The sequence below is a fragment of the Octodon degus genome, unplaced genomic scaffold (genome assembly GCF_000260255.1).
Source record: "Octodon degus isolate 3935 unplaced genomic scaffold, OctDeg1.0 scaffold00167, whole genome shotgun sequence".
Classification (NCBI taxonomy): domain Eukaryota; kingdom Metazoa; phylum Chordata; class Mammalia; order Rodentia; family Octodontidae; genus Octodon; species Octodon degus.
This window is the reverse complement of record NW_004524743.1, coordinates 1,460,833-1,467,205: the sequence shown is the minus strand read 5'-3', so window position 1 is coordinate 1,467,205 and position 6,373 is coordinate 1,460,833. Positions and strand designations below refer to the sequence as shown.

At 38.1% G+C, this 6,373-nt stretch overlaps 1 pseudogene; it reads right to left on the bottom strand.

Moving 5' to 3' along the window:
• Nucleotides 1-5,046: 5,046 nt before the first annotated feature.
• On the bottom strand, nt 5,047-5,872 carry LOC101581750 (annotated as a pseudogene).
• Nucleotides 5,873-6,373: the final 501 nt, after the last annotated feature.

The window sequence follows — 6,373 nt, the reverse complement described above, 5'->3', positions numbered from 1 at the left end:
AGCAGGCTTAATTTTGCTCCCATTGAGAAAAGAATAAGTTGACTCATTTGGCTTTATACTGGCTGTAAAGAAATGGAATGATAAAATGTCTTGTTTGACATAGAACTCTTAGACTATAGATTACTTTTTGGAATGTTTTTGTATTGAAATTTAATAAAACTTTAACACAGCTTTTTGTGGCAGTGGGCTTTTTTTTAAAAAAAACTTTTTGAAATTAGAAATTAAAAAAAAATGAAATTAGCAATTTATTTAGGGTTTTCTCAAGTCTCTTCCCCCAATCATTAGTTTAATGAAGTTGATATTTGCTAAATTTTAAGGGGACATCTAGAGTCATTGTGTCAGCCTGTTTCCTTTATTGGGCTGTAAACTTAAGTGTACATTAAAGTCATTTGTTGATATTTTAATTCTCAACCTAAAAACTAAATGGGGAGCGAAGTAGGGGCTAATACTAAGAACCTCTGGTAGTGCTTTTACCTCTTGTTTCCTGTTTACATCCTAGAGGAAAAAGGTAGCAAGAGAAATCACGCTTCAGACCAAAGTCTTTTCATCAAACAGCATATGATGTGGCTGTTTGCAGGTTTCTGTCTTTTTTGCCTGACATTAAATATGCATTTGATTATTGGCATCTTAAACTACCCTTTTGGGTTGTGAAGCCAGTTACAGAGAAGTCGATGGGAAATAAGTGTAGTTAACCATAAAGATGATCGAAAGTCCCAAATATTGTCATTTCTGAAATTGCCTCAGCTCCATATTATAGAGGAAACAACCCCCCATCAGTGCTATTTTTGTTGTGAGTGAAACACTCCATTAGTCTCAGGCTGCCCTGGAACTTCATCCTTCTACCTCAGCTGCCAAGGTGCTGAGATTGCAGACATGTGCCACTCTTTAGCTCTACCCTGTCAAATCTTTATCAATAGAAAGTTAGTAATAGGAAATTTTTGTGTTTACTTTTAGGTTTTTTTTAATGAGACATAGTTCAGGCTGCCTTGAACTTCCTATGTAGGCCAGGCTGGCCTTACGTTCACAGCCACGGCTGGGATGCAGGCATATACTATCATGCCTGGCTAGTATTATTTTTTTGGCTAGTAGTGTTTTAAGGTAGAATTTAAATCTGAAATGTGAAAAATAAATATATGTACTATATAAAATGGCAATCTTTTACCTCCCAAAAAGTTGCTTTTTGGTCCTTCCCTGACAGTTTCTGCCTTTATCCTACAGAAACTGCGTTTTTTCTAATTTTCATAGGTGTACTTTACATGTCCTGGAACATTGGGACATGTAGAGCTCTTGGTCTCACTGTAGGTTGGTCTCCAAATTTTGGCATTCCTGCCTCAGTCAGCTTGGCCTCTTAAGTGCCGGAATTATAGGCATGTGCCACCAGCCCTGGCCTAAAAGTTTTAAGAAAGATTTTAAACTTATTTTGGTACTGGTTATTAAAGTTCATTTGCATTGAGCTGAGCCCTAAGCCTCTTAAGTTTTGAGAACACGTCTCCATAAATTGCCTATGTTCTCCTCAAAACTTGGGGTTATTCCTTGGCACTCCCAGAATGTTGGGATTAAAAGGGGTGCATCACTGCTCTAGGCTCAGATTTTTAAAATATGCAGTATGGGTATATTAATGTTTTATTGGTTTACTGTGATTACTCATGGCAACCTGGGCTTTGAGTTGGGCTATTGCTAATTTGCCATGAGTGTTGTTAAATTAGGCTTTGTACATGCGGTGTGTACATATGTGTATATACTGATAAAAGTTGAAACTGGCCAAGGGGGAGAGTTGTAAAGGAAATTGCCATACATTTTATCCAAAGTAATTTATTACCAAGTAGCAGTAGAAGTTCTGGGGCCAGGGAGATAGCTCAGTACAGTAAGTGCTTGCCTCAGAAAGCACAAGGGTCTTGAGTTCAACCCCCAGTTCTAAAAAAAAAAAAAAGCTCAGGTTACCTCATACTCCTCACTTCAACAAATAGCTTAGCCATTCTGATGGGTTCCATGTGGTTTAATTTGTGTTTGCCTGAGGAATAATGGCTCATGTTTTAAGCCGTTACATGTAATGTGTCATTGTGGCAGAATGCTCAGATCTCAATTATACCTTCTTGAAAAGGGTACGTCCAGATACCAATACTCTTATCGAGAGTGTTGTGTGCTCTTTCCTGGTCGTAACCCACCCGTTCCAACTCACAGAAAAGCAATACTGACTTTGCTTCTATTGGAAAGTATTTTATACTTTAAAAAAATATTTATTGGTACATGCCTGTAGTACATAATGGTTAACATACTGGGAAGTTGTAAATACACATCAGATTTTTAAATTTCTTTTTTCAAACCCCTTCCCAGCATATGTTAGACCAACGTTTATGTATTTATGTATATTTATATATCTCTAGTGCATGATCACATTTCTCAAAGAGACTTGGAACATGGATACAAAACACTTCAGTCCCCTCAAAATCTCCCCTTGCCATCTTGCTTCCCTCCCCATATGCCAAAGAGCAGTCGCTATTTCCTGCTGCTCTCTTTATTTTGCACTTTTAATATTGGGCTTTTCATTTATGAAAGAAACTGGACTGAGGATTTAGCTCAGTGGCACAGTCCCTGCTTGACACGTGTGAGACCCCCAGTTTTGTCCTGATACCCAAGAGAGAAACTGTATCATACCTTGTCTGGCTGCTTTTCAGCTGTTTTGAGATTTGTCCATGTAGTTTGAGTGCATTGGTTATTTTTATATTGCTAAATAAAATTGTATAAAATGCACAATTCTGGTGGATATCTGGGTTATTAAAATTGCTGACTGTTGTATAAGGTGTGTATATATTTTCTTTTGAGGAAATAAATTGGCTGATAATGTTTTTAAAGAAATTCCCAAATCTTTTAATGTGGTTGTACCATTTCTCCCCTCAGTAGTAGTTTAGTATCACCTGCTTCACAGCAACCTTTGCAGAATTTACTGTGATAATGTACTTACAAAAATAAAAACTTTTGAAACTTTAAATTTCAGGAAAGTTGTACGAGTAACTGTTTCCATACGTGCTGCTCCCAGTTTCTTGTGTTTCAGTACTATGCTTAGAACATGACTGGTGAATTTTTCTAAATTAAAAAGTTCATATTGTCACTTTGCTTTAATATCCAGATTTCAGGTTCCACTTTTTGTTTTGTGCTCTGTATTCCAGGGTCCAGCGTTGTCTCATACTTGTTAGGTTGTTTGTGTATCTTTTGTAAAGTCTTTGCATTTTATTTTATTTTTTACTTTTTCTTAAACCAAGGAGTGAACTTGGGACCTTGCACTTGCCAGTCAGGTGTTTATGCCGCCGAGCTGTCTCCCTGGCCCTTTACTAAAAATCGGGATTGCCAGGATTGCCTTTTTTTTTTTTTTTTTCAGTGAGAACTAAAGATGGTTTGCCAGGCGGATGTGATGTCAGTGAGCTAAATTCCTGGCCTGCCTGCTTTTTATATGTAGAGTTTCTTTACAATTCTGGATAGATAAAAGTCAGTTACATGTGCTGTAAATCTAGTATGTCTTACCTATTTTCAGAATCTTAAGAATTTTAATAGTCTGTGATCTGTCAAGACTCCTTAATTCATGAATGAAGATTTCCTGGACATTTTATTTTAACTTCATGTTTGGGCCCTACTCAGGACCTTATTAGTGAGCTACTTTTCTCTAGCACCCCCCTTTAAAAAATTTTGACAGTATCACTAGCTGCTAATTGCCCAGACTAGGCTCGACTTTGAGATACTAGAGTGCTAAGATTATAGGTATATGCCACCATTTTTGCCTTGTCTAATTTTGAGGGTTTTTTTTCCTAGGCTTTTTTTTTGAGACACAGGGTCTTGCTATATAATTTATTTTGGCCTTGAACTCGCTATGTAGCTCAGGCTTGCAGCAATCCTGCCTCAGCTTCCTGGGTACTGGGGTGACTGGCGTGCACCACCATGCCTGGCTTTTTTTTTAACTGGTGTAAGGTAGGAATTAAAAATTAAGTTTTTGGGGCTGGGGAGATGGCTCAGTGGAATAAGCGCTTCCCTGGCAAGCGCAAGGGCCTGAGTTCAATCCCCGGTTCCGCAAAAAAAAAAAAAAAAAAAAAAAAAAAAAAAAATTACAGGTATGCATCTGTACCAACATTTTTTTGTTGTGAAAATACATTAAATCTGTTTTAATAGGAACCTTATATACTTTGATCTATTATTGTACTTCAGAATAAAAACTCAGTAATGTCTATCCTTAACTACTGTAGCTTTATAATAAACTCTGAAAACAATTTTATTTCTGTGAAGTGTTTTTCTCTTCATAATGTTGCCTGGGGTTCTTTTTTTTCCTTCTTTTCTACTTCAAACCTCTTGTCAGGAGCTTTCCACAGATGGCTGGATATTTTTGGCTCCTGTGCTCATGATTATAGGAATAGGATATTTACACATTTGTAAGCTGTGAGTGCTTCTTGACTTTGAGTGCTCTGTGAGTCCAATTTATTGGAGAACACTTGTTAATTTTTTTTTTTTTTTAGTTTTTCCTCTTGGGCTGATCACATTTCTTAGCATCCTTGAGGGTGTAAATAGCAATGACAACTTTCAGAGCTTTCATTGACAGCTCACTGGCAAGTGTGCATTAGGCTGTCCACTACTGATACACGATATCTTTCCAGTAAAGGTATAGTGTTAGGGTAACTGGTTCACGTACCTGCACATAACCTATGTTCCATTACTCGGGAATTCTAGTATCTTGATGTAACCTAGCAATCAAGAAGTACTGTTCTCTCTCTTGTAATGATAACTGATCTTCCGAGTACAATGCTGAGGAAAAGGGCACCGTTAATTCCTGAGCCACCTGTGTCCATGGTAGTGTCCTAATATTTTAGGCTACCCTCTTGATCTCCAGACTCATTCTTTTTTTTTTTTTTCAAGACAGTGGATATATTTTAATTGAACTTTTCAGTTTCACAACATGAGGTAAAAGGAAATACAGTTTTCCTTAATCAGTTTTTCACACAGCTATAGTAAAATACTTTAGACTCAGGGATTTATAAGGGATTACATTTCTCAAAAAATGTGATCAAGTAAGTTTTACTTAACTCTGAAATTTCCAGTTGATTCTTTACAATAATAAGTTCTAGTTACTTAAGTTTCAAGGCCAAGTTTTAATCACGTTGATGTCTTCAGATCTTAAGTCTTGCTGTTTCAATCAATATCCACTAATTCTACTTCAAAAATGAGTTTTGCATTTGGCGGAATTTTGGCATCAGGCTGTCCTTTCTTTCCATAAGCCCATTCTGGTTCAATCTCCAGTCGAGCTTTTTCCCCTTTACTCATAGTCAAGAGTGCTTCATCCCATCCTCTGATAACTTTGCCAACTCCAACCTTAAAACTTAAAGGCTTGGCATTTTTCTTCTTCTTTGAACTTGTTTGAATATTAGTATCAAAAACTGTCCCATCCTGCAGCGTCCCTGTGTACCAGCAGTGCACAATGTCTCCCTTTTTGGGAAAGTTGGTTTTATCTCCCTTTTTCAGAATAGATTTTGTGTATTTTGGTGGACCCTCATCTTGAATCTCTTCAGACTTGGTTTCCTTGGGTTTTTCTTCATTGAGCTTCACATTTTTCACTTGATCAGTCACTTTACTTATGCTTTCAGTACCTTTGAAACGCTTAGTTTCAAAAAGATGATTGTAAGCTGTAACCAAATGATCCTTATTAGCTGTCTTAGCTACATTTTTAATGTTTCCTAATAATTTATGCTCTGCAAGAAACGAATCTGAACCGTGGTCCTGCAGAAACTTGATTATGTCCTTCTTGGGCAGCTGCTCGCTGCGCAGCTGCTCCACGGTCCACGCCCGCTGGGGCACAGCGGCCGCCATCTTCCCCCGCTGCTCCGCCGCACTAAAGCAGCCCTCCAGACTCATTCTTGTCTCCATATGTTTCTCAGTATATCTTACACTAACTTCAAGTTTCAGCACTAGCACCTTGGGGAAGTTAACCTTTGTGGTGGTTTGCCCATCTGTAAATGGGGATAATAGCATTTATCTCAACATAGGTTAGGAAGGTCAGATGAGGTAATAGTACCTAGTTCATGATAAATGTGTGTTCGATCTTTTTTTGTTTGTGGTACTGGGGATTGAACTCAGGACCCTGTGCTTGCCAGGCAGGCGCTTATTCTACTGAGCTATCTTCCCAGCCCATTCATTAATTTTCCTCTTACATTGGGGTGGGCAAGGAGCCAATACTTTTGTTAAGATTAGCATCTGGAAAAGGACTGATTATGAACTGAGTCTTGTTCGTTTTTTCTCCCGAGTTTGGCTTACTCCCATCTGTCCCCTATCCCACCTAAGCTGGAGGTCAAAGCTCCAGGCTCATGCATGTGTGCTACGCGGATGCTTCCCTACTGGG